This window comes from Canis aureus, chromosome 5 (genome assembly GCF_053574225.1).
Source record: "Canis aureus isolate CA01 chromosome 5, VMU_Caureus_v.1.0, whole genome shotgun sequence".
Lineage (NCBI taxonomy): Eukaryota > Metazoa > Chordata > Mammalia > Carnivora > Canidae > Canis > Canis aureus.
Genome location: NC_135615.1, coordinates 45,661,697 through 45,689,093, shown reverse-complemented (window position 1 = coordinate 45,689,093; position 27,397 = coordinate 45,661,697). Strand labels below are relative to the sequence as shown.

The 27,397-nt window shown below is 38.3% G+C and overlaps 2 long non-coding RNA genes across 13 annotated transcripts in view; one reads left to right on the top strand and one right to left on the bottom strand.

The window, feature by feature from the left end:
* Window positions 1-4,556: 4,556 nt before the first annotated feature.
* Window positions 4,557-27,397, bottom strand: part of LOC144314114 (uncharacterized) — a 445,307-nt gene continuing 422,466 nt past the window's right edge. For 2 of the 12 annotated variants that reach the window (XR_013379794.1, XR_013379795.1), the window contains exons 4-5: window positions 11,981-12,122; window positions 6,141-6,919 (exon numbers count right to left, since the gene is read on the bottom strand). This is a non-coding gene — a long non-coding RNA (uncharacterized LOC144314114). Of the gene's footprint in view, window positions 6,920-11,980; window positions 12,123-13,854; window positions 13,912-23,055; window positions 23,323-27,397 lie in introns of all 12 variants that reach the window. The other 10 variants (XR_013379793.1, XR_013379791.1, XR_013379798.1 and 7 more) reach the window with 10 other exon arrangements.
* LOC144314115 (uncharacterized) lies at window positions 20,440-24,241 on the top strand. Its single transcript, XR_013379800.1, has 2 exons — window positions 20,440-20,843; window positions 23,930-24,241. It is a non-coding gene; the product is annotated as an uncharacterized LOC144314115 (long non-coding RNA).

Genomic DNA, 27,397 nt, shown 5'->3' with positions numbered 1-27,397 from the left:
TATGATAGGTAAGTGGTGACATACTTACCATACTGAGTGGTGACATATTAAGATATTGTATTCTAAGCTTTATATAAAGTATTTCTTTTAATATTCACACCTCCAATAACAGAAGAGGTTATTTTTCTTTCACTTATGCAGATTATCAGACTTGGAGAGATGAAGGACTTATTTGAAGAAACACAGGGCTAGTAAAATGCTGAGCTCAAATTTAAATCCAGGTCTGTCTTACTCTGAAGCTCAGAACGTCCATTAGGTGATTCTAACTATGAGAAAAAACATAGCTGGGATTAGTATGGCTTCTGACCAAGGGAGCTCAGAAAGTCTGGACAGAAGAGACAATATTTGAACAGAGTCTTAGAGGATGAAGAGCTTTTTCAGAATGTGGAAGGGCTGGGGGTACCTGGGTGGCTCAGTCAGTTAAGAGTTTGCCTTTGATTCAGGTCATGGTCCCGGGGTCCTGGGATCCAGCCCAGCATTGGGCTCCTTGCTCAATGGGGGTCTGCTTCTCCCTCTCTCTCTCTACCCCTCCCACCTGCTTGTGCTCTCTCTCTCTCACATAAATAAAATCTTCAAAAAAAAAAAAAAAAAAAAAAGATGGAGAAGGATCTCCCAGACAGAAGGAACCACCTCAACAACTAACAACAGCATGTGCCATGTGTGGAGGTCCAGGCCTGTCAGAGGGAGTGGAGTGAGGGCCTTCCAAAGAAGTGTCAAAGCAACCAGCAGAGTGTCACAGGATACTGAATGTGACTCTGCTGCTCTAGAATTGCAGCAGAGATGCAAAAGTCAAGAACACAACAGTAGGTAGCATATATCTACAAAGTCTAAAGTAAGGTAAGGTGCTAAATCACCTCAACAAAATTAGAAGAGGACCGTCCCCAGGCCGGTGCTGCCAGAACTAGGTGATGACCCTCTCCAACCATGTAAAAGGTTGATGTTGAAAAGCAATCAAAAGAGACATTTCTTTGGAAAAAATTGTTGAGTATTTTACTTCTCCCTGGATGAAGGTAGAAAAGAGCTGCAGCCTCACTTCAAACATAATATAACAGGGTGAAAAGAGACTAATGGAACAGTGTGACATGTGCCTCCAGGAATCTGGGGGACACAGGGACTAGTGTTTGATGGATGTTGGAAAAATTCAAAGGTGAAAGACCAGACAGCGAAAAGGGAGAAAGAAAGACTTTGTTCTTTCATAACGAAGAAAACGAGAGCTGTGTGGGAAGGGAGAGGTTGCTCTACCCATGACATGGCAAAGGGGCTTTTACTCCCCTGTTTCTAGCTGTGGATCCTGGAGAGGAGGGGGGAAAGCCTCTCTGACCCAACCCAAAACAGACTCTTTACAAGAGGAACAGATGAGGATATATTGTGTCCCCTACAGTGAAGAGGTCCCTGAGAAGCCCAGCGGATGAGGTAGACAGCTGTAAGTGGTCAGCAGGTGAGAGTTCCTATTCATAAATTTACTATCTGAGATCGTCACCAGAGGAACTCTGAGGATCCCACAAAAATATCCCCAAGGGAAACAGCCAACAGTAGACAGTCCCTCATCCAGAGGCAGAAATACAGATGGCAACTGTGGTAACCTCCCTCACGTCTCCCCACTATCTGATTGCTCTTTCTGATGCCTCCATGCCCAAGACCTGATTTTTAACTGAAGTTTTTAGTTATTGACTAAAACTAGACAACTGGACTTTTTTTATTAAGCGTGTCTTGGAAAGCTCTTCCATCCAGTCTTGGAGAACAATAGTTTTAACATCATCTACAGTGAGAAGCAGTGAGAAAACATGAAGATGCTTTCAGGCATGTGTCCTACTGAGACCAGCTGATGGAGGAAAAATCAACCAGAACTGTAGTAACAATAATAACGACAATAATAAGTCTACACAGATTCTTCACCTATCACAAACTCTCACTCATCCTTTTATCTGGTCTCCTCACCACCCCACAGGGGCTTTGAGTTTTGTCCTTACTCTCTCTTCTTGTTAGGTTCTAGAATCTGGTGAGCCACGTAGATTTTTCTCTTTCATCACACTGGTTTGTTTCTGCCAAATCAGTACTAGTGTTTGAATGGCAGGAAGTAGAAAGTGTTTCTAGGTGAAGGGCTAATCCATGAAATCTGAAAACTAGAGTAGGTCTTTATTTTGAAGGGACATGAATGCCATGCTACTAAGTCCATCTCTCTCTCTCTCTCTCTCTCTCTCTCTCTCTCGAAGAGCTAATGAGATACTGAAGGATTTTAATCTGGGTGGTGACATAGTTATATTTTGGGGTTTTCATCTTTAATTATTTTTGGCAGCAAATGTGGGGAATAGATTGAATGAGGAAGAAACTGGAGATAGGAAAATCAAGAGGTAACCCTGATATAAATAACCTATATATAGTTAATGGAAGAAAAAAGTAAAACTTTCTCATGACCCTTTCTAAAGGCAGGTACTGAAGCGCAGTAAGCACGTAAACACTGGAGGAGCAGACTAATAAATCAAGCTGGATAATCATCTGAAAATAAGGACTTTGATGCCAGCTGAAGACTGTGTATTGATTGATAAATTAGGACTCTGGTTTTCTCACAATCACAAGTTTTATTTTCATGCATTATCCTGGAGTCTTGGATTATAAATGTCATGAGATTTTCTGCCTTGTGGACTTAATTACATGGATCTTCCTGCATGGTTAGGAAGGGGAAAATGGCTTCATGTCTCCTAAACATCTGCTGTCCTTAGACAAAAAGAAAATGATCCTGCCCCTCCCTCTCAAGTATTTCTTCTATCTAAATGGCAAATACATTTTTTTTTACAAAGTAGGTTTTTATTATTATTATTATTAAGCAAAATGGTATTTGTATTTCACTTCCAGCCCATCTGGAATTATTGTTTTATTTTACATTAGCTTTACTTTGGTCTTATTATTTTCACAAACATTTTTAAAACTTCTTTGAAAATAACGTTAAATGCTTTGGGGCTTCAGCCAAATGCAATTCCCTGAGACACATCAAAAGAAAAGCTGGACTCACCGAGAACAATTTCCCATTATAAAATACCAAAGTAACAATAAAATTTTTGTTAGAGAAAAGGCATGATAATAGTCTGTGCCAATTTACATACCCTGATTTCTCCTGTAATTAATGTGCCACACATTCCTGCCTCCGTCCCTAAGAGCCATCTGGTCACACACTTGACCCCTTTTCTTTTTTTTTTTTTAATTTTTTTAAAATTTATTTATGATAGTCACACACACACACACACACACACACACACACACACACACACACAGAGGCAGAGACACAGGCAGAGAGGGAGAAGCAGGCTCCATGCACCGGGAGCCCGATGTGGGATTCGATCCCGGGTCTCCAGGATGGTGCCCTGGGCCAAAGGCAGGCGCCAAACCACTGCGCCACCCAGGGATCCCTTGACCCCTTTTCATCTAGTTTCTCTAGTCACAAATACTGGAGGACTCAGCCTGTATCTATTTTATTTTGGACATACTCTGTCTTTTCTATCCTTTTCATATCTTCATATCTATTATCAGTTTTTGTCAGAATCATTCCCTCCTAAACACAAGGAATCATTCAAATCATAGCATCCATTTACTGAATGCTTACCATATGGTGTCACATTCAGGATTTTCATACATTATCTCCATTTATTTGCACAAGTCCAGGATACAGAAATACGATTTCCATTTTACCAATAATAAAACAAACTGAAAGAGGTTAAGTCATCTGCCCAAAGTCATACAACTGATGAATGAGCTTGAAATACCAGAAAACCTTCCAATAGTTAAGAATAGAAATAAATGGGGAAGGGGCACCTGGATGGCTCAGCTGGTTAAGCATCTGCCTTGGCTCAGGTCATGATCCCAGGGGCCTGGGATGGAGCCTAGTATCAGGCTCCCTCCTCAGCAGGAGCTCTGTTTTCCCTCTGCCCCTCTGTTCATGCTCCCTCCCTCTCTCTCTATCAAATAAATAAATAAAATATGAAAGAAAGAAAGAAAGGAAAGAGGAAAGAAAGAAAGAAAGAAAGAAAGAAAGAAAGAAAGAAAGAAAGAAAGAAAGAAAGAAAGAAAGAAAGAAAGAAAGAAAGAAAGAAAGAAAGAAAGAAAGAAAGAAAGAAAGAAAGAAAGAAAGAAAGAAAGAAAGAAAGAAAGAAAGAAAGAAAGAAAGAAAGAAAGAAAGAAAGAAAGAAAGAAAGAAAGAAAGAAAGAAAGAAAGAAAGAAAGAAAGAAAGAAAGAAAGAAAGAAAGAAAGAAAGAAAGAAAGAGGCACCAGAAAACATAAGCCCCTGGAATTCCACCCTTGAATATTAGGAGTCAGTGATGCTTACCTGGTACCTTCCATCTTTGAAATCATAGAATGCTAATTAGCTTTAGATGAAAAGCTTTTGATTGGGCCCTGGAAACACTAAACCCCCTTCCTGACACTGACTCATTTTGTGTCCTATGCAAGTCACATAACCTTGATGAACCTCATTTTCTTCACTTGCAAAATGGAAATAATAATATGTATGGTACAGGGGTGTTGTGGAGTTTAATTAGCGTTTCTAAGTTACTTTGAGATGATCAGATGAAAGGTGTATTTTAAATTTACAACATTAATTATTATTTTTATTATACATAATCGTTTGAAAATACAAGAAGCTCTTGGATGTTATTTTACCACAACATATATTACAGCACAAGACTTCTGAAAACTGTGCTCTTATGGCTCATTCATAGATTGTTCCCAAAGAAATCAACTTGGGAACAATATGCAAAATAAGGTAACTAACAGAAACAGGGAAAAGTATATCAGGTTGGTATTGGTTTGACCAGTTAGAGTAGACACACCTGTTGAAGTAAACACAGCAGCGGTAGCAATAATTGAAGGAAATGAAGATAGAGCTTGATTGCAAAACAATATAATGGTGCCTCTATTTGAAGTGTGCTTTTCTTGTTAGGAACCCAAAGCAATTTACCAATATTATCTCCATAAAGAGGAGAGCAAAGAGGAGTCCACTTTAAAGACAGATGAATGGAGACTTAGTGACTAAGTGGTTTGCCCAAGGTCACTGAGTCCGTTGCTAGCAGCAAGGCTCAGGCTGTCCTCTTCCTTGATGAGGTCACAGAGTTTCTTACAGGTGGAGCTGGAAATGGAACTCAGATGTTTTGTATCTAATAACTGGGTGATGTTACCTCTCTTCAAACAAATGGGTACAGTCTGAGGATAAAGGCATCTTTAAAGAGTCCTCTGCTATATCTAAATAAAAGCTCTATTTATGCTTAGAGGCTCTAGTGACATTGAATAGGTCTCTCCTTAGATTAACAGCACCTGGGAAAGAATGCCTCCTATTCCGTGGTTTAATTGCTGCAATTTCTGTTTCCATTGGTGATAGTAAAGATCCCAAAGGGGTTTTATTTCTTATGGTGCATTCCCATCACTGGGGAAAAAATAGGCTTCTACAAAGGGTGATGAAGACCTCAAAACTTGTTCAATGGATTATTTATTTCATATCAGGAAATTTTCAAAATCTTTGATCCCATCCTAAGTCTCAGGAAGCACTAGCGTGTATTTATCTCAGATAAATCAGATCTTAAAACTCAAGTGTCCACTTTTTGGCTTCATAAACATCCTTAATATAATTCTCACATAAGCTTACAAGAAATAGAATATGAGAGAAATGTCCCTGATATTTGACTTGTGTGTCTCACAATATCTGAGACTATTCAACTATCAAAAAATCTCCAAAAATGCCACTACTAGGTTTTATTTTATGTTAACTTGACTGGAGTTATTAGCAAGCATCTTTTATGTGATTAAGATCCATCATGAGATAACATCTGGATGATATTTCTGCAGATCAGTCCAGTATTTCTCACTGATGTTCTGTTTACAAATTTAAGAAATTTCTTTCTTTCTCTTGAAAAATGCATACTATAAATTGTTTCATGCGGAGACTCAGAAAATATAAATACAAAAACAGAGGATAAAAGAAAAAAAGCATGAAGTACCAACTTACTGAAAACTTCCTAGCAAAACAATGTATGAAAAACTTCCCTGATAAGGCCAAACAAACTGGTTTGAGACAAAGGTGAGATGAGAAATTTGATAAGGTCTAAGAAATTATCACACTGAGGATGTGTTTACTCACTTGCAAGTTGATACAAATAATAACTCTCAAAATTCCTTCAGTTTAATTCTTTATTATTTATTTGGTATATATTATTGTATGCATCTGTAAATATAATTGTGTTGAGTGGCAGTATCTTTAAGCAAAAATCTGTTCCAAACTTTTGAATCACTTTTTTTGTGTGTGTGTGCAGCATCTAGATCCCAAATGGTGGTTGCCTTACATCTAGAACAGTCTTACAGACCAATTCTACCTGTTTGGATGTATCTGACTCACTCACTCTGGTTCACAGGATTCTAATTAATTAGTGAGGCAAGTTTCTACCCTGCATTATTTATCACACAATCTCCAGCTTTAAGACTTGTATCAACTCTCTGGGCCAAACAATACAACATACAGCAACTTGTGAAGAGTTATTTTCACATAAACTGAGCTTCAAAATAACCAACACCCACACTAGTCTGCAATAGTTAGTCCTCTAATGCCCAACACATCATCAAACAGTAGAGCAATGATATAACTCAGAGCGAATAATCCAATAGCTGCTTTCCCTTGGGATAAGTAAAAAGTATCTTTGGATGACTCTGATTTTCCCATTAATATCGAGGAACCCAGAAAAGGTATTACACATTAAGCTTTTTTAAAAAAGTCTCTTTAACTAAATTTTCTTGGCCAAAAGGATAAGTTGTATTAATTGCCAAACACTCAGAATCTTCCTTCCTTCTGCCAAGTAGCATTGCTTTGGATTTTTCTGTGACAGTCCAGAACAGTGACATCAGCAAACGCTGGCGAGGTTGTGGAGCAACAGGAATTCATTGCTGGTGGGAATTAAAAAAAAAAAAAAAAATGTTCAGCCATGTTGGAAGATAGTTTGATAGTTTTTTATAAAATGAAACATATGTTCCCATGTGATCTGGCAATCATGGTCCTTGGTATTTACCCAAATAAACTGACGACTTATGCCTACACAAAAAACAGCACACAGATGTTTACAGCAGTTTTGTTTATAGTTACCAAAACTTGGAAGCAACCAAGATGCTCTTCAGTCGCTGAATGACAAATAAACTGTGGTATATCCAACAATGGGATAATATTCATTGCTAAAAAGAAATAAGCTATAAGGCCATGAAAAGGAGGAAACTGAAATGCATATTACTAAGTGAAAGAGGCCACTCTGAAAAGGCTACCTAGTATATGATTCCAACAAGATGATGTTCTGAGAAGGCAAACTATGTAGACTTTACAAGGTTCAGCAACTGCCAGGGGTTGGGAGTGAAGGGTGGGATGACTAAACAGGGTACACAGGATTTTAGGACAGTGAAAGTACTGTTTAATACCATAGTGCTGGATACATGTCAATATACATTTCTACAAACCCATAGGATGAACAACCCCAAGAGTGAACCCTCAGCTAAACTACAGACTTTGCATGATGAGAATCTATCCATGTAAATTCATCCATTGTAACAAATGTACCCCTATGAGGGGGAGGATATTGATAATGAGGGAGGCCATGTATATGTGGGGGCAAGAGACATATATGGAAAATCTCTGTGCCTTTCTCTTAATTTGCTGTGAATCTAAAACTCCTCTTTAAAAATAAAGCATTTAAACACATACACGCATATATACTCCTTACTCTATTTAAACTGAGTTAGAGAACCCAGTGGTTGAGAACAGCATAGCAAGGCCAGAATTCAGTTCACATGTATGAGAAACCCAAAAATGTACTAGATGGAATCAGCATGAGCTTCAGTTCCAGAGGAATAATGATGCCACTATGTTGGTAAAATCCTACCTGAAACAGGATGTTCTGTTTTATTCACTTGTCTTAAAAAGTTACTTATGGTGAGTTTGGAAATGGGATACAGGTACCCCAATATGATTTCAAGGGTCCTCATACAAGGTCTGAAATACAATCTGCTCTACCTGCAACATGTTGCGTGGACTGCTTCTAGGAGCTGCAGCTAAGATATTTAAAATTTTGTAAGTAAAGACAACTTTTCTGGGAGGTGATGAAAGTGTACCATATCATCATGAGAGGAGTTAGGGGTGCAGTTGGAATGTATTTGCAATAAAGAACAATGACTGGATTATAACAGGTTGAACAGCAGCAAGCTCTTACGGAGAGGTGTCCTTGGCTTCCTTCCTCATTGATTCAACACAGCCTTCCTAGGTTTCTTGGATAAAGTTGCATAAACCTCATTCTCAACCTTTCTTTCATTTCCTTAATTTCCAAACATGAGTAGAGCCAGGGCCATAAGATGACTGCCTCTTTACTTATAAATGCCCTCCTCCTGGTTCAGAAGATCACACCCAGTTCTATACTAATTCAGCAACTTAAAAGCCAAGCAAAAGGAATCCCAAGCCGATCTCTCTCACTCCCTGCAAATCTGCTTTGGTTCAGCTGGATGTCCAGTGGACTGAGTCATGTAATTACCCCATGGGAAACAGAGAATGGGACTGCATTTAAATGCCATGGACTGATCCCATAAGCTCCATTATTTATTTTAATAAAACATGGTTGTGCTTGTTTGGTGTTTGTATTTTTTAATAGTAATCAAGATTATATGGACTCTCATTTTCCATGAATGCATCTTAATCATACAGCAAGTGTAATTAATAAGGCAGCCTCTTGCCTCCTGCTCCACCGTTTCAGACTAGGAAGGTATTTAAATTGTCTTAGCCTTTATTCCCTCAGCAGACATTAAAACTGGGGCCTGTGTGGCCTCCTACAATGAAAAAACAAAAGGAAACACTTATCATTCTATCACTTGCACGCAATTAAGGATCCTAATATGAAGGTCTCTTGTGACTGTCCACTTGGGTTTATCAAACATAGCTTATAACTCATTCCAACCAAAGCACCGAGAGGCTTAGTCTAAGCCCTACTGTTACATGTGTTCATGATTTAGTGCTATGTGGGCAGAAACTTTCACTCTCTGAGGAAGGACTTCTTGGCTTAGATATTAAATCATGATCAAGCACACACACTGGGTGACATTTTCCTCTTCTTAATTCCCACATAAAACTCCCACTGAAGTGATGGGGAAGATTCGTGTGTGTGGGAGGCTGACTTGGTATTCACATAGGTTCCCAACCAGCAAAGAGGAGCTGCATTTCGTCTGCTCACAATGCATTAATCCATGTCATAATCTCCCCTCCTGGCATCAACGACCCAATTTCAGTTCAGAAACTAGAATGGTAAGTATTGCACAGGATCCAGAATACAGGCATAGAGCCTCTATTAAAAAACATTTGGCTTTTCTAGAACTTAACAGCACAACTCTATTAATGTGAACCGTGCTCAATATGGCAAATCCTACGCAGCTTGAAAACTCAGTGTTAGAGGAGTTGAAGTCAGCCTGCCCAGCTGACAAGTGACTCAATACTGAAGTTTAATTGTCTTTGCTGTTTGCCAGTAACTGTAAGCCGGTACTTATCTTGGCCTCACTGTGCTGGTTCACCAGCATTTTTCAGTTGGGAAAGTAACTACGTGAACTACAGTGGTTGTGCTAGATGAAAATAGGTGTATTATCATTGGCATTTTGGACAAGCCTTTGGCATTTCATTGCTCTGGCACAGCACACGAGAGCATTACATTGTGTATGAAGAGATCAGCCAAGATGATGAAATGTTGGCTCTCCTCCAAAATTTCAAGTGGTTTACACCCAGTATCGGCTAGGAAGGCATTTGTTCACACATAGGTTGACATTCTCAGCTTAGAAAAGCCTGGGAACTTACCTTCTTTCGCTCACTCATCCACTTTCACACATTTACAAATACAAAACTTGATGTCTGAAACTTATAATGCTTCTAACAAATATAAATCATGAAATAAACTCATAGACTGGAGATGAGTGATTTATATGAGTGAATAAGCTTCAGCATTTGAATTTTGAGTCATGAAATATTGGAGCTTTTGCAAGATAAGAGTGCCAATGAATTTGCAGTTAAGTTTTCAATTTTGTGTACGTTCTTAATATTTCAGAACAAATAAAATCTACAGGTAGTCACCAAACATCATTTCAATCTTTCCACCCACCCTTTCTGCACACAAACCTCCCACCACAGCACTAACAGGTGGAAGAATGATGATGTGTTTTATCTCCCTTATTTTTCTCTCCTCCCAAGAACTAACTATGAACAGGGAAATGAACTAACAGTGACTGGAAAGAGCCATAAGATCACTGACCCCCTGAGTAATCCAGAGCAAGTTGTCCTTCTCAAGAGGTGGTGGTGGATGAGGAGGATGCTATTTTCTACACAGCCCTTCTTGATTACAAGGAACTCTGTTCTGTGAACAAGCCTGATAACCCATAAGCATTATAGTATGAGAAACCACTTCTGGTGATCAGTGGCCATGGGAAAACCACTTGACACTTTGGACCTCAGTTTCCTCAATAGTAAAAAACAAACAAACAACAAAAAAACTTGGCCTAATTATTTTTAAAGATCCTAATCTATCTGGATTCTCCATGACGACCTTTGGAGTGCCATTCATACAATGACTTCACTATTCTACTTTACTGGAAGAATGAGGGAATTAAATTCTCTCTTGATTTTCTCCTTGATTCTCTACCAATGTGAAAATATATTATTGTCACATGCAACGGTGGAGCAAAGATGGTACTTATGCCTCTATATGCTGCCTTCAGAAAGAGAAATGCATTTTCATTCCAGTCTTTCCACATCACTGAACTCTCTTCGGGCTTTCAGAATCACCAAAGAATATCTCTGATATGACAAATGTATAGAAATATATATGTCATTACTAATAAATGACTGGACAGCACGGTCATTCCCTACCACTCCAGTTCTTTGCACCTATAGAAGATGCCACAGCTATATATTATGTTTGAGGTATTATTTTGTGTGAAGTGAGCTAAGAAGATAATTTTTAGTCTTTAGCAATGCAGAAATGCCTTGATGTTTCTTGTCATGTTCTAGGTTCATAAAGAAAAAAACAGTTATCCACTAAAGGAGAGCATCTCCTCATGATCCTCACCTTACACCCAAGCACAGTCAATGACCACTTAACTGTACTTTTCAAAGAAGTCTTCTTTAACCTTAGGTTAAAGAAGGTTAAAGATGGCCATGAAACAACAGTTGTCTAAAGCCTTTAAGTCCTGATGGGCTTTCTTATCTCCGATCACCAAAGTCTTTTCATTTTCAGAATAAATCATATCTACAATAAGGAAAGAAAACTCATTGCAGGAGACCATTACTATAAAGGAGTAGAATCCTCTAGCACCAAAGAATAACATACTAATTAACATAGGTCAAAGGATCTCAGAACCGCAATAGTAGTTACTTGTTTACACAAGCACTATGTCTTTAGCTCCGGCCAACTTATTCTGTGGCCAAATAAAAACAAGCATTACATGGCCCACGTTGATTCACGGGCAATATCCTGGACCTGCTGGTTTTCTTTCTCAAGGATGCTTAATTTATTTAGGAATTTTGGCTCCAGACACTTGTTGTTTGGGTGCACTCTGATGCTAACCTCAGTTTTCACCTCTGGATGCAACTAGACACTCAATTCAAGCCTCATTCTACCTTAGATCACTAGGAAAGGGGGAAAAGGGTTTTTCTCAACTAACTCCAGCCCCAGAGCCTACAGCAATGACATATCCTTTGTCTTCTGGTTTGGCAATATCTGACTGGGCCTACTGCCAGGGGGGTTGGCCCCTGGGAAACAGTCCACAAGCTATGAGACCAGTCAGCCCATAAAGGCTATAGCTGGCACTGGGCTAAACCTATGGACTCAGTACAAGGCAGAGGCAAGAGTATAGTCTGGCTGAGGATTTATGAACCAGTTATGTCAACTCACCTACTGTGCATTTGGCATATAGTTAAAAAAGAAAAGAAAGTTGTACCTGGGTGGCTCAGTCAGTTGAGCATCTGCCTTCGGCTCAGGTTATGATGCTAGGGTCCTCGGATCGAGCCCTGCATCAGGCTCCACTGCTCAGTGGGGAGACTGCTTCTCCCTCTGACTCTCCTCCTCGCCATACTCAGTATCTACAATAGGAATTGTAGAAAAAAGAAAGAAAAGAAAGGTATCCCAAAGGTAAATGGATTCATATCTGCTCTTTTAGTAAATATTTACCAGTCCAGAAATCACCCAGGAATTGTAGAAAAATATCTGCTCTTTCAGTAAATATTCACCAATCCAGAAATCACCAGGAATTGTAGAAAAAAGAAAGAAAAGAAAAGTATCCCAAAGGTAAACGGATTCATAGCTGCTCTTTTAGTAAATATTTACCAATCCAGAAATATTGGTGGTTCTTAACTTTCATTACACATTGAAACCTGAAGAGTTTTAAAATTACTGATGCCTGGAACCCCACCTACAGATTCTTATTTGTTTAGGAAGCAGCCCAGATACAGGAATATGTAAATACGAAACTCTAGAATTCAATGCTTATCAATACTTAGTTGATTAAGAATCACCTGGTAATCTTGTTAAAATGCATATTTTAACACAGCAGTGAAGACTGAGATTTCACATTTCTAATAAACTTCCAGGTGTTCATGATTCTATTGGATCATGAACAACACTTTGAGCAGCAAGATGGAAACTAATATCTAACACTTCAGAAGCAACTCACCATATTTGCTAAGTTGATTTTTCCATCTGCCTGAGATTGGCTCATAACAACAAAAGCCAGGAAGACCCACTTTCTCCATTCTCTACTGCAGTTTTATGAGCTAAGACACATAAGTTACAGAATTTAGACTCATCCTGACTTATAATTACTGTTACCTACCCATCCTTCTCCATGAGAGCCATCTCACTGTTCCACACTCCATTAGAGAATATCCATAGCAGCAAACCCCCTCACTGCTCCTCTACAAACAGAACATCCACCAAAGCCATGTGGAAATAAACCACAAATATTTATTGTGTAAAGGACTATGGGAAAATGCAAAGCAAGATAAGAAAGACATCATCACTGCCCATACTCCTCACCTACTGATGAGGCATTTATTTATTTACTAAATAAATAAAGAGCTTACAACTCAAGGTAGAAATGTTCAGTGGTATTGAAGGGCAGTGCTGTGTGAAAAGAGAGCTGAAAAACATTTCTGGGTAATGGAGCATATGGGAGCCTCACACAAGAGAACTCACACAACTCAAGACAGACAGGAAGCGAGCAAATGGGAAGGATCCCAGAACCATCACAGAGAGGATTAAGCCGGCACTACCATAGGACAAAGGCAGGAGAATCAAGGTTGGGACCAAGGATACTGAGAAAACCACTTCCATAGGACTAGAGGGATATCTTTCCACTAGAAAGGTAAAATAGAATTTACTAAATTTTAATATGTTGACACCTACACTTCTGTAGGGCTGGTACTTGCAATGTGCCGTCGTGTTGAAGAATAAAGGGATACCACAGATATTCATAGCTTTTAAGTCTACACAAATTAGGATTTTGTATAATAATAGGAACACCTACTTGTCATTATGTACTTTCTATATGTCAGGCACTGTTTAAAGTGCTTTATGTTTAAAGACCTAATCAATCCTCACCACAACACTAAAATAGGTATTATTATCATCATTACTAGAACATAAGGTACATATAAAAACAGGGGTTTTATCATTTTGCTTGTTACTATAATCTCCAATGTCAAAACAGTGAACTGAATCAACAAATCCTGATTCTGCTGTTCAGAATGGGAACACAGAGAGATTAAATAATGTGCATTAAGTCAGAGAATCAATAAGCAGCAGAGAGGGACTCACACTCAGGTGGCTCATGACACTCCATCATGCCACAGTGTATCCAGTTTAAGAACAGATCTGAGGAGACAAATTTTAAAAATATGTTTCTATAGCTGATGTCAAAGAAATTACTGCCTATATTTTCTTCTAGTAATTTTATGGTTTCAAGTCTTGCATTTGGGTCTTTAATCCATTTTGAGTTTATTTTTATGTATGGTGTATGAAAGTGGTCATTATATTCTTCTGCAAGTGGTTGTCCAATTTCCCCAAAACTATTTATTGAAGATACTAGAATGTCTTTTCTTCATTGTATATGCTAGTCTCCTTTGTCATAGATAAATCAACCATTTAACTGTGGGTTTTTTTATGGACTCTCTATTCTGTTCCATTCACCTATGTGTCTATTTTGTCCTAGTACCATACTGATTTGATTACTACAGCTTTGTAATATAGTTTAAAATATAGGATTGTGACACCTCCAGCTTTGTTCTTCTTTCTCAAGATTGCTTTGGTTATTTGGGGTCTTTCATGATACCATACACATTTTATGATTATTTTTCTAGGTCTGTGAAAAATGTTGTTGCTATTTTGATAGAGATTGCATTAAATCTGTACACTGCTTTAGATAGCATAGACATTTTTTTTAACAATGCTGGATTGTAGAAATATTTTTCTAGCTCTATCTCCTAAGGCAAGGGAAACAAAAGTAAACTATTGAGACTACACCAAAATAAAAAGTTTTTACATACTGAGAGAGACCATCAACAAATGACAAGGCAACTTACGGAATTAGAGAAGATATTTGCAAATAATATATCCAAGAAGGGATTAATAGTCAAAACATATAAAGAACTTCTACACCTGAATACCAAAAGAACAAATAATCCAATTAAAAATGGGCAGAGGATCTGAATAGACATTTTTCCAAAGAAGACAAAAAGACAGCCAACAGACACATGAAAAGATGCTTAACATCAGCAATTATCAGCAACATACAAATCAAAACCGCAATGAGATATCAAGTTACATCTGTCAGAATGGCTTGAATCAAAGACAGGAAATAATAAGTATTGGTGAGGATGTGAAGAAAAATGAACCCTCCCTCGTGCACTGTTGGTGGAAATGTAAACTGGTGTAGCCACTGTGGAAAACAGTACGGAGGTTCCTCAAAAAATTAAAAATAGAACTACCATATGATCCATTAATTCCACTACTGGATTTTACCCAAAGAAAACAAAAACACTAATTCAAAAAGATATATCCATCCCTATGTTTATTGTAGTATTATTGACAATAGCCAAGATATGACACAAGAAATCCAGGTGTTCATAACTGGATGAATAGATAAAGCTGTGAGATACATAATATGAATATTATATATATATATATGAATATTACTGAGTCATAAAATATGAGAGCATGCCATTTGCAATGACATAGATATACCTAGAGTATATAATGCTAAGTGAAATAAGTCAGACAAAGAAAGACAAATACCATATGACTTCACCCATCTGTGGAATTTAAGAAACAAAACAAACAAATAAATGGAAAGAGACAGAACAACGAAGACAGATTCTTAAATACAGAGAGCAAACTGGTGGTTGTCAGAGGGCAGGGGGTGAAATAGAAAAAGGAGATTAAGATAACAGTTATCATGATGAGTACCGAGCAATGTATAGAATTGCTGAATAATTACATTGAACACTTAAAACTAATATGATGCTCTGTGTTAATTATACTTCAATTAAAAATACATATACATATTATTTAGAGAAAAAGAGTGTGCGTGCAGGGTCGGGGAAGAGGCAGAAGAAGAGGCAGAGAGAGAATCTTAAGCAGGCTCCACACTCAGTGCAGAGCCTGACTCGGGGCTTGATCTCACAACCCTGAGATCATGACCTGAGCCAAAAACCAAGAGTCAGACATTTAACCAATTGAGCCACCCAGGTGCCCCCAAAATGCATATACTTTTAAATAAATAAATACAAATGTTTAAGAAGTAAATAAAACAGATCTTTTAAAATTAACCATCTTTACCATGTTAAGTTTAGTTCTTCCCTCCATGGATATGGCTATAATTAACACACAGCTATAATTAATTCAACAACAAAAGTTCAGTAACCATTGAGTGCGAAGACCTGGATCTAGTACAGAAATGTAAGTTCACAAATGTCAGTTTTCATTCTTGCCATGATGCTAAGTGTATGTGTAAGTGAGCTAAGCAAGGTTCACCATGGGTCAAATCACAAAGCTCATACCTGACTTAGAGGGCTTGAATTCAAGTCCACAGATTCCACTTCTAGTAATTTTTCATCTTAAACCCACCTCTTTAAGATACAAATCTCTCTTTCTTGAATTCCTGACAACTTGCTTATTTATTTAAAACTATTGTTAGGATACTTCGCCATTTCATTCATATCTGAATATACATATTTTATGCCAGTTACCATTATGAGACCTGGGGACAAAGGGCCCAAAATCTAGGCTGGATAACTGATATATTAACAAACAAAAAACAAGATGATGACCCCATAGCATGATCACTGAGGCCCATGAAACAAGCAAGAATTCTTCTTGCAAGATCTGGGAAGGTTTTTCAGGTAACATGTCTAGTGATGCCTTCATAACACCAAAGTGCGGATACATGTGGCTGCCTTCTTTTCCCACACCCCATCTATCCTATGTTCTGGTTACACAATTTAGAGTCCTTCATTTTTCTTAATCCTTAGAGCTTCTGCTCATCCTGGATGCTCTTCAGTTTCTCATCTGCCTGGATCACACTGACTTCTATACAATCATTGTCTCTTTAATGAAGGCCCTCTTGACCACCACAATTATTCCTTCCTTTGCACCCATACAATATCCCATCTCATTCTTATATTTACAGGACACCTATAATATGTTATTTCTCCTATATTGTTACATGTTTGTTTCCTTCTAGAATACTAGCAGTTTCCTACAGTTATAAACTATATATCTGTCATCCTTTTATACTTTATGGCTAGCCTTTGGCTATTCTGGGCTGTTCTTTTAGAGGTAATAGTTTTCAGTGCCTTATTCGTTCACCAATTTCTAAACACACATATAGACTAACTGTCCAAAATTGAAGAGAACAGAGCAGATACATCATAGCAACAGTAGAGTGCGTGTCTGTGATTAACCTAGAGGGTTACAACAGTAAATGAAACATTTATAGGCAGCAGTGTAGGTGAACACTGGCCACTGGTGAAGAAAGTGATAGGGAAATAAACAGTAATCACTCCTGGTATTCATATAGCCCTTTTAGTACCCAAAATTATTTCACATGTTTTATTTTCCTTTATCTTTATAATAATGATATACTGTAGGGAGAGCATATTTCTCTCTCCTAGTTCTCTCAGATGGTAGAACTGAGATATAGCGAGATTGAATAACGTATCTATTGTCTATTTATAACCAAATAAGAACTCAAGTTGGATCTCTTGACTCTAGCCCTATGTCCTTATACTGACATGAATGATAGTATTTTGAGTGCATTTATTTACTTAATATATATGATATATGAAAGGCACCATACTCATTCTGATCCTTGTGTATACAGAAATAAAAGAAAAATTATAACCCTCAAGAAACTTATGGTCCAAAAAGTAAAGGAATGAAATGTATAGTCCAAGGTAAAATATAAGCAGGTAACTATATAATTACACTTCAATGTATTAAGTGTTGATGTTATGTACTAAATGTTTTGTCTCCTCAACCCCCAGAAGAATTCACACGTTAAAACCTAGTCCCCAACAATGATGGTATCTGGACATGGGACATGGGGCCTTTGTGAGGTGATTATGTCATGAGAGTGGAGCCCTTACAAATGGAATCCATGCCCTTATTAAAGAGATCCCAGAAGGCTCCCTCTCCCCTCTCGCTATGTAAGGACACAGCAAGAAGACTGTCATCTATGGACCAGGAAGTCAGTCCTCAAGCAGCTGATGCCTTAATCTTAGTCTTCTCAGCTACCAGAAATTTGAGACATAAATTTCTGTTGTTTATAAGCCACCCAGTCTATGGTATTCTGTTAAAGTAGCTAAACAGACTAATATAGTTAACAGAAAAACATGTTATGAATGTCATAGAGACTCATTAGAACATTTAACCAGCCAGAGAGTTTGTTAGGCAAGTAGACTGGACACTGAGGATGATGAGAAAGAAAATTTGGTCAGCAAATCTTCCCTGGGAAACCAGTGCTTGAAGAACATGTCCCAGTTGGCTAAAAAAGGAGTGAGGAGTAGGCGAAAGATCATTTGGGAGAGAAACAGCAGAATGTACAAAGGCACAGCCATGTAGAAAAATGGCACATTTTTACTGTAAATTACTCTCGTGTCCAGATCCCTCTTCAATAGAGGACTTGTTAATCCCACTGCTCAGAGAGATGTCGGGTAGCTTTTAGCTGTCAGCACCTTTAAGAAGTGCCTCAGCTGTCTGTAGAGCTTTCACCCAAGATCATGCCCTCTCCTAAGGACACCCATATCCATATCTCCTCAATGCAGGGGCATAAAAACCTGACCACCTTGGCCCATCTCAAGATGCTTATTAAGGGCCATTTTAGCCCACAAGGTCCCTGTGATGTTGGCTGAGGCTGAAGTTGAGCCTGCATTTTAGCTCCTAATTAAGACATATCTTCCTTCCCAAGATCAGGACCCTGGCTAGGAAAGAACAGGACATTGACATAGCAGATAGGTTATCTAGGTTGTCTAAAGTAGAAGTCCACAAGAATCCTAAATCTTTAGATTCCCAAAACCCTATATAGCTTCTGAAGTGCCCCCTACTACCAACAGCTAATGCACTCCCCTTTTTCAAGAAGAAAATACAGAGGCTTCCCTCTGCAAGATATATCCTGCTTCTCTCAGGATATACCCCTATCTCCAATTCTGGCCACTTGTCTATATAGCTATGGTTAACTTCCAGCATAACCAAGCCAAGGCCATAGGGGGTCTATAAGAAAAGAAAGATAGTATACTTTCCCAGCATACAGGATTTAGAATCCTAACAAGGACTCCAAGAGATAGCACAAAGTCACTTATATGCACCTGGCCATCTACTTTAGGTAGAAAGAGAAGTGATGCAAAATGGGAATATAGATAGACAGACAGACAGATAGATAGATTCATGGACAGTGACAGTTGGCTTGGCAGGCTGATCAGAGTCTGGAAAGAAGAAATATGAGAAAACCAGAGACAAGGAAATCCAGGGTATATGTATGTACATGAACATATGGAAGTGGACACAAATTATAAAATTCTTTGTATCATATGATCAAGCCCACCAGACAGCATTCAACACAGAAGAGGTACTAAACAACCATGGAAATAGAACATTGGAATATCCTTCCAAAGGCACAGCTGAAATTCCAGCTTTGGAATTTCACCAATGACTTACTAGGATGGAGTATCATCATCTAAGGCTAGTAGACTCTTTGAACGAAAGGCCTTCATATAGGTCATATTCCCAAAAGGATAAATACATGGTTCTAGGTACTAAGAAGTAGGAACAAAAGTGGCTCCATCTCTCATCTTTACCAGTGACCTGCTTGAATCATGTGTGCATCCTTTTTCTGCAATTCTGAGTTCTATGTACATAAGCACCCTGGTTCTCAAAGGGAAAACACTTTGGCTAATGAATACAGTGTAATCTCAATGTATCATAAACTCTGACTGTAGACTGGGTATTCAGGCTCCATGTGCCCAGGGACCAGGTGGCAATAGGAGCAGTAATAGTTTTGGCAGAGTAATTGACCTATCATTAGGTAGTAGGGCTGCTATCTACTTAGTTATCCACTTGGGCACCTCTTAGTCCTCCCTTGCCTAAGTATGATGACAAATGGGCAAGTGCAGAAATTCTGGTTTGAGAAGGACACTGTGACCAGGGGCTGAGACTACTTAAGGCAAAGGGTATGGGATGGGTCATGCCATCAGGTAAGCAACTGAGACCAACAGAAATGCAAGGTGAGAATATATAGAGAATCAATAGTGAAGGCAGGAGGCCATAAGTATAAGTGGTCAGCCTAAGGCCACCTATAGCATTGGGCTATAGTGTGTCTCACTAACGTGCTGTTTATAATTTAACCCAGGGAGAGAAGTCAACAGAATCCTAAAGAGCTGCTTCCTAGATGTATTGAAATTTGCATCTCAATGGAGCAAGGGGCAGGTTCTGGCAGACATTGTGCACCACCCAGATCTCGTTCCTTCCTATTCCAGCTACTTGGAACGTTGCCAGCAGACATCTATCAGCTGTCAGCCCCTCAGGATTGCCTCAGCTTTGGAGAGCCCTCTTGTCTATGGGATGCCCTTTCTAAGGAGGCCCATATCTGATGATTAATTGACGTAAGAATATAGAGATCTGCCATCTTGGCCCAACCCAGAGTAACCCTGAGGGGCCATTCTAGTTCTGGAGATCCCTGTAGAATTGACTGAGGCTTGGGTGTGTGTCTTAGCTCAACATATCCTCCTTTTCAATCCTGTTGTTTTTGCCAGCCCACCAGAATGCTGGTCCCAAGGACACTCCATAATAATTACTCTACCCTCAAAACTCCATTTCGGAATTTCTCTACATAACACACTCAACAATGGATGAGAACATCTAGAAAAATAAACAAATTATAAGTCATTTGAATAGAGGGGAAAAATACTTTTTTTATTGGAATACTTTTTATTTCTGAAAGTAGTATTGTAGTAGGGTATTAAGGCGTCAAGAACAGAATTATTTAATGGAAACAAAGAGGGAGCGAAGCTACCCAAGCTTTGTTCCTCTACTTAGAAGTTCTATCGATATGTAGGGGATGAGGAGTGGCATGGAGGTAACAGAAAAGAGAAAAAATGGCCATGTGACCAACCTTGTATGTTTTGTAGATCTATTGATTGCTCTCATGAAGAAGGCTGCCCTACCACCCAAGTCTCTGGGTTTCTGCCAAAACAAGATTTGGCAAGAGGCTTTTACTTGGTATAGAGAAGAGGTTCCTCTGGGTCAGCTCCGAAGTAAGTCCTGCTATTTAGATAGAAATGACATAAATATGTTCTTTCCTCCCTGCTGATAGCTCTCAGAGGCAGCAATTGACCCAAGAGGCCCCAGAGACTCAGGGAATCACAAGATCATGAATAAGCAAGTGCAGGAAAGAGTGCAGCCACCAGTGCCTTAATAGAGATCACAAATGGCCAAATTTCCAGCCCAAATGACCATAACCTTGGCAGACAAATAGAATTCTGAGGGCAGAAGGAAATCTTCAAATGTTTATGTAATTTTCTACAGGGGAAGAGTTTGCTGATTCTAGGAAGGGCGGGCCCTCCAGGCTAGCCACCACACTCCGGTAATTACTCTGAGCCTTAACACTTTGGAAATTCACCTTTAAAATTTCTCGTCTGAGTTTTAAGGCACAATAGGCAATTCATTCATTTCCTCCCAGCAGACCTGGCACATGTGACTGTCTCCTGAGAAAAACATTTATCACCTCAAGGTGGTCTGCCTGCAACAGCCTTCTCTAATACTTGATTTAGAGGAAGTGAGCCCATATGACTGTCTCAGGAGACTAATCACAAGATTGGGAAATAAAGCATTGTGAATAATTTTTACAATATGCCTTTCAGTGAAGTGCACACACAACTTAGAACCTGGAAAATGTTTTCCTAAATTTTATCATTTTCACTCATTATTTTCATCAAAATTTCTCAGCCAATGGAGTTTCTCTCATTTTGCTAAGATCATCTTTAAACTCATTTCTTTGAAAGCTGAAATTATAATTATTTTCTATTATATAATGCACACCTATCCAAACTCAGGTGGCTCCTACCAAAAGACATATCCTCAATTTGCAAGATAGGATATAGACGCTATATTAGTGCTTAATAGGGACATTCAAGTGGTGGGCCAGGGATTGAGAGAATATGGCTCAGAGCTTTTTCTTTAGAGGCAATAATCCCATTTCTGCCCATCTTCTTTTCATATGATTCTACTGCAGGGCTGCCTCCTGCACAAAGTACTCTTCACCAATTCAATCAACCATCTAGTGTATCTGTTGCTCAAGACAGTTGTTTTTTTTTCTTTTGTCTTAGCACTTAGTGGATACTGCCTATCCATGACCATCTCTTCACTTCTTCAAAGATAAGGACCATTCTTCTATGTCTTTCTTATATGAGACTTAGAGTGACTTTCATATATTAAGCACCATATACGTATTGTTGAAGTGAGTCAAAACAATGCAATTGTGTTATAGGAATAGTTCCTCCAAAAGATAGAAGAGTGAAGAAGAGGAAGACAAATTATACTCTGTTTTAAGATAAGATTTAAACTAGCTCTCCAGATTCCTGTCTACTCACTGGCTGTAAGCCATTGGCCTTTACTACAATTTTTTATCTCAAAATTGAATGCTTGTTTTCTATCTATGTTTTTTTAATAGAGATAACATGAAAGATGAAAGTGATATTGTTTGTGAGATGTTCTAAGATCCTTTCACAAAAGTCTTCAGAAATTGTTTCTTTATTGGGAATAAAAATCAGTTTCTCTGAAGGACATTCACATCTACAGAAGCAAATGGAAAGATGCGGTTATGGTGGAGTTGCTGTGTTGATGATAAATCAAATAAGACTGAACTAGACAACATGTTAGGGAAATATAAAAGGCCAGATAAACCAAGAGATTAGCTAAAGAAACTTGTTGCATATCTGTGTAGGTGGGAAGCACACAAACAGCAAAGGGCATCCTGGGGGACAGCAGGAAAGCAGTGCTGAACATTATAGAACAAAGAGAAGCATTCAAGTTAAGAAATACAATAACCATGGAAATTAAAAATGCACAAAGTGAGCCAAGAACAATTCCAAGGAAGCTAAGTGTAGGTGAAGCATCCAGGTGGGACAAAAAAAAAAAAAAAAACTCTGAGAGAAGAAGAAGAGGTAGAGAGAGGCTTAGGTAAACATTAGTCAACTCAGGAGAGTGAGCCCTGCCTATGGAAGACAACGACTGCTGTTCATCTCTCCACCTGCTGAGTTCCTCCCAATAAGGATGCAATATGGAAACCTCTTTTCACGCAAGTCAACTTCACCCAGCCTTTGCAAACAGTGTTAAGTCCTAGAGGGAGACAAGGAAATACCATTCAGCTGTCTTGAGGAAAAGGCAAATAAAGCTACCGCTGATTTTCATAAAAAACAAAATTTATGGTGTCCAGTGGTAGAAATGGAAGAGAAAAACGTGCCTTACCTTGAATTGGAATCCTAGCTAATTATACTTATATGAGGCCCCAAACCCATGTGATGATGACAGTTTCTGCAGGATGTTTTGTCATTTCCATCTAATGGTATGAATCCATTCCTGCCCACTGCATCTCACTGCAACTTGTACTTCCTCTTATCAGTCTGGGCCTGAACCACAAATAAGGCTCAAAAAGCAGGGACCCTCACAGTCTCCAAATCCCAGCTTGTTGCTGTTCTCTTAAGCATCGAGGCATCAGAACCTGGAAGACGGCAGCTAAGGACAGAAAAGAGACTCGAAGGGTTAGATTCTCAAAGGCCCAAGCAAACTCTCCCAATTTTGAACTGCTGAGATGTATAAAGAGGTAATGATTTTCCAAAGTTCATGGTAATAAATCTGTGATTACAGAGAGGATCAAAATGAATGACTTTCAACTCCAGGTTCTACATTCTCCTTGGTAAGCCCCTGGGCTTGGCCTACCAGGAATATCTCATGTCATAGAAATGAAAGCATGATGAGACCAGTATCAGGGAATATTTGGTATCCAGTAAACTAAACCCATTACTGACCCATTAGTGTTATGAAGTCTAAGGACACTAAAATACATTTACTTTCCAAAATGGTAGTGTCACTGTGCCTTTATATTTTTGTCCAAATTTTTGTTCCAAGTTATCTGGAACGAGGATCACAGCAGGTAAGGTAATTCACAGACTTATAGTGATATCACTTCATTTGACATGTTTGATAAGTGCTTAAACTAATTGGTGTAAAGTATTTAAAAAGCCAAAAAGGTGAAGAAAAAGAATGGCAAAGTCTAGACTCTGAGATTTGCTATTTAATGTTTTACACAGTGTATAAAACTGATTTTACTTCCTCTTCCCAGATCTGACACCCAGATGGTCCTGAGTTAAGAATCTTAAGCATGTTAACCACACCACACATCAAAGAAACAATTATTCAGTATTACAGGGCTCCTTCCCACTGACTCAGCAAGCTAATTATCCTCACCTATCTCAGTATCCAGCTACTACCAGGTTGAAGGCACAGGAATTAAAGAGGAAAGCATCTAAAAAGTTGACCACCAATGATTTCACTACCTGGAAATACGCCATGTGAAAAGATTTCAAATGTCACAAGCTTCCTGATTTCAATAGATAATAACTTGAATGATTTTGAATAAAGTTATGTTTCCTAATTTCCCATGTACCTCAAAAGAGAGAGCTTCATTATTTTTATTGTTTTTATTTTTTTTGTTGACTGCTTGAAATTGGAATGGAGTTCTCTCTTAAAAATCACATCCTATTCTTTATTAAGGAAGCCTAATTATTGTTTAAATCCTTGGATTTAGAAAATTTAGAGATCAATGAAAAACAAAATATTTTCTTTCTTTTTTTAATCTTTTCACTTATAAAGAAGTTCTGCTCTGAACCTGATTCTGTTGGGCACCACAAGTGCATTCAAAACAATAATCATTAGCACATAAAGTAAAAGCTTAATTTTAATCAATGAATTAGTTTAGTGGAGAATAATTAATTAAAATACCATAAAATGGAAGAGAAGGAAAGAAATACCTTGGGGTATTGATTTAACCTTAGATTCCATTCTCTATAGCAAAAGGATGGAAAACCAATTGCTGGAGGGAGAAAGAAATCATTGTACCTTCAGAACCAGTGTCCATTGCCTGATGTAGTCAGTAAGTACTATAAGAAGAGAAATATGTTTGTTCAGCTTACCAATATATTCTCAGCTCCTCATACATAGTAAATGCTCCAAATTTTTTGAAAGTCTATATATTGTAGACGGTCCCTTTGTCAAGATATTAGCTGTAATTATATTGTAAGTAGTGATACTTCCATATAATACATTTATAACTATGTATCTTATATAGTATGTAATATCTATGTGTATTAATATATAAACCTAAAAAGACAAAAAATATGATTATCTCACTGAATTAAGTAACAATGAATTATATATGTGATAATAGGAATTATCCATTTATCCATTCATTAAATATTTATGTACTATCATGTGTTAGAATCTATTTTCAGTGATAGATTATGGACTTGCCAAAAGCAAAATATGTACAGTTCACAAGACTGAAGTTAGCACATTCTTTCAAATTAGTCTTCTGGAATTGAATTTAAAGCCGTTTAACTGTGTTTGAAATGAGTTATCTCTGAACAAGATTTGGTCTGCTCCATGAACCAATGGTTAGGAAATTCCTAAATTGGACATTTGGGATGAACATTGTAAAGAACATCATCAGAAGGAGAGCTAATGGATTGTGACTCCATTTCCCCAGGAAAGTAGTAAAAAGGCCCTGAAAATAATTGTAACCCTCACACCAGGCAAGAATACCCTCCTGGCAGAGACTCAAAGAGTTATTCCAATTGGGTCATTAAGAAAATACTTAGATCAAAAGTTGCCATTGAAATTGTTCTTTAGAAGAGTTCTGCTGTCAGCAGGAAGAAATGGACCATGAAATGTTTGATGCTTTTGCATTTAAAAATAGAAGGAGTAAAGTACAGGCAGCATGTTGCAGGGGAAGAATTCCACAATACATTTGAACTAGATGACCTGCTAAATCTTTACCATCTCTCATTTCTGTAATTCAACCCTACTGCACTTAAGTACACCATAAAAATAAAGCCATGTGGGAACATGACCGTCAGTAACAACAAAAATAATAACACTCTGAGCTCCTTCCTTAGATGAAAGGCTCCATGCTTTTACAAAACACTTTGCAAACATTATCTTTCTAATTCTCACAACACTCACAGTGTGTGGGAGGAAAGTATTATTATCCCATTTTGCAAATGGAGAAGTTGAGGTTCACGGAGTTTGACTGGCCCATAGCCACAAAACAGGACAACAAGAGAACTGAATCTATTGACTCTCAGAAGTGAGCTGCTAGAAAACAAGATGCCCTGACAAAATTTGAGGGGGGGGTCAAGGTAAAGTCTGCTCCTGGTATGTAACAATGATATAAATAATAAAATTGGAATAAAATTGCAATTAGAATTAAAGGAATTAAAAAAAGATGAGGTGAGGTTTCACAAAGGTTAAAACACATCAAAAGGAAATGAATTAGAGCCCTTACCCTAGTGATGGCTTTACAGAGGATAAATAAGAAACAGTCAGACTTCTGAATTATGACATTATTCAGAAAAAAACAAATAAATATAAGAAAAGCCAGTTGTCTCAAATTCAATTGCAATAATAATCAGACTAGGGGTGCCTAGGTGGCTCAGTCAGTTGGACGTCTGCCTTCAGCTCAGGTCATGATTCCAGGGTCCTAGGATCAAGTCCCAAGTCGGGCTCCCTGCTCAGCATGGAGTCTGCTTCTCCCTCTGCCCCCTCCCCCTGCTCATGATCTCTCTCTCTCTCTCTCTCTCTCTCTAATAAATAAAATCTTTGAGATAATAATAATAATATCAGACTAATTGGAATTCTGTTATCCTAAATATCCAGATCTAAATTCTCAAACAATATTCAGTGTGTATGACACCAGTTCTGTACTTCAGCCTTACAGCAATTAACTGCAGTATCTGGCCACAAAACAAAACAGTTACTTACCTATAAATGAATGAACAAATGAACAAATGACTGAATTAATGGACAAAATAAAATTTTTTAAAAAACATATTTGTCTCATCCACATCTTTTAGGCGTGACTAAGACTTCCTAGATAGATAATAGCTAAATGAGACCTAACTCGTTATCCAAAAGGACAGGAAACAACTAATGGAAGAAAAATGTCAACAACAAAGGTGACTGTCATTTTAGGAGGGCCAACATTTTCCAGGTTGCCTTGGGCAGCCATATGTCCTAATTCAACACACAGTTCAGCTCATTCTAGGCATGCACTCCATACAATGCAGCTCTACTTGAACAAACTGAAGCCACTTGCCCTTTCAATCATTGTGAGCAAGTTACACATACCCTTCAGGCATCCGCTATTAGGGACTGTGCTTCAAGGAACCACAGAGATCCTAAGTACTCTTGATTCAGCCTGCTGAGTCAGTGGCAGGGATGGGCAGAGAGAAGAAGACAGTATGGCAGCCTCACAAGCTACTAAACCTCAAATGGAAGAATATATTAGGCCTCTCTTTTTTGCCTTGGATGTTTGAGGATTCTCTGCATTTATTGACTGTGGTTAGAGATCTGCCTTCTCAGACTTCTAATAGAACCATTAGTTGATGGGAATAGCTGAAATAGGAAGAAGTTGACTAAGTAAATAGAGGCAGAGCCAATGCAATTTCTGAGGAATTCATACTTATCTTCTATATTTTTTAAAAGATTTTACCTATTTATTTATTTGAGAGAGAGAGCACAAGGGGAGGAGCAG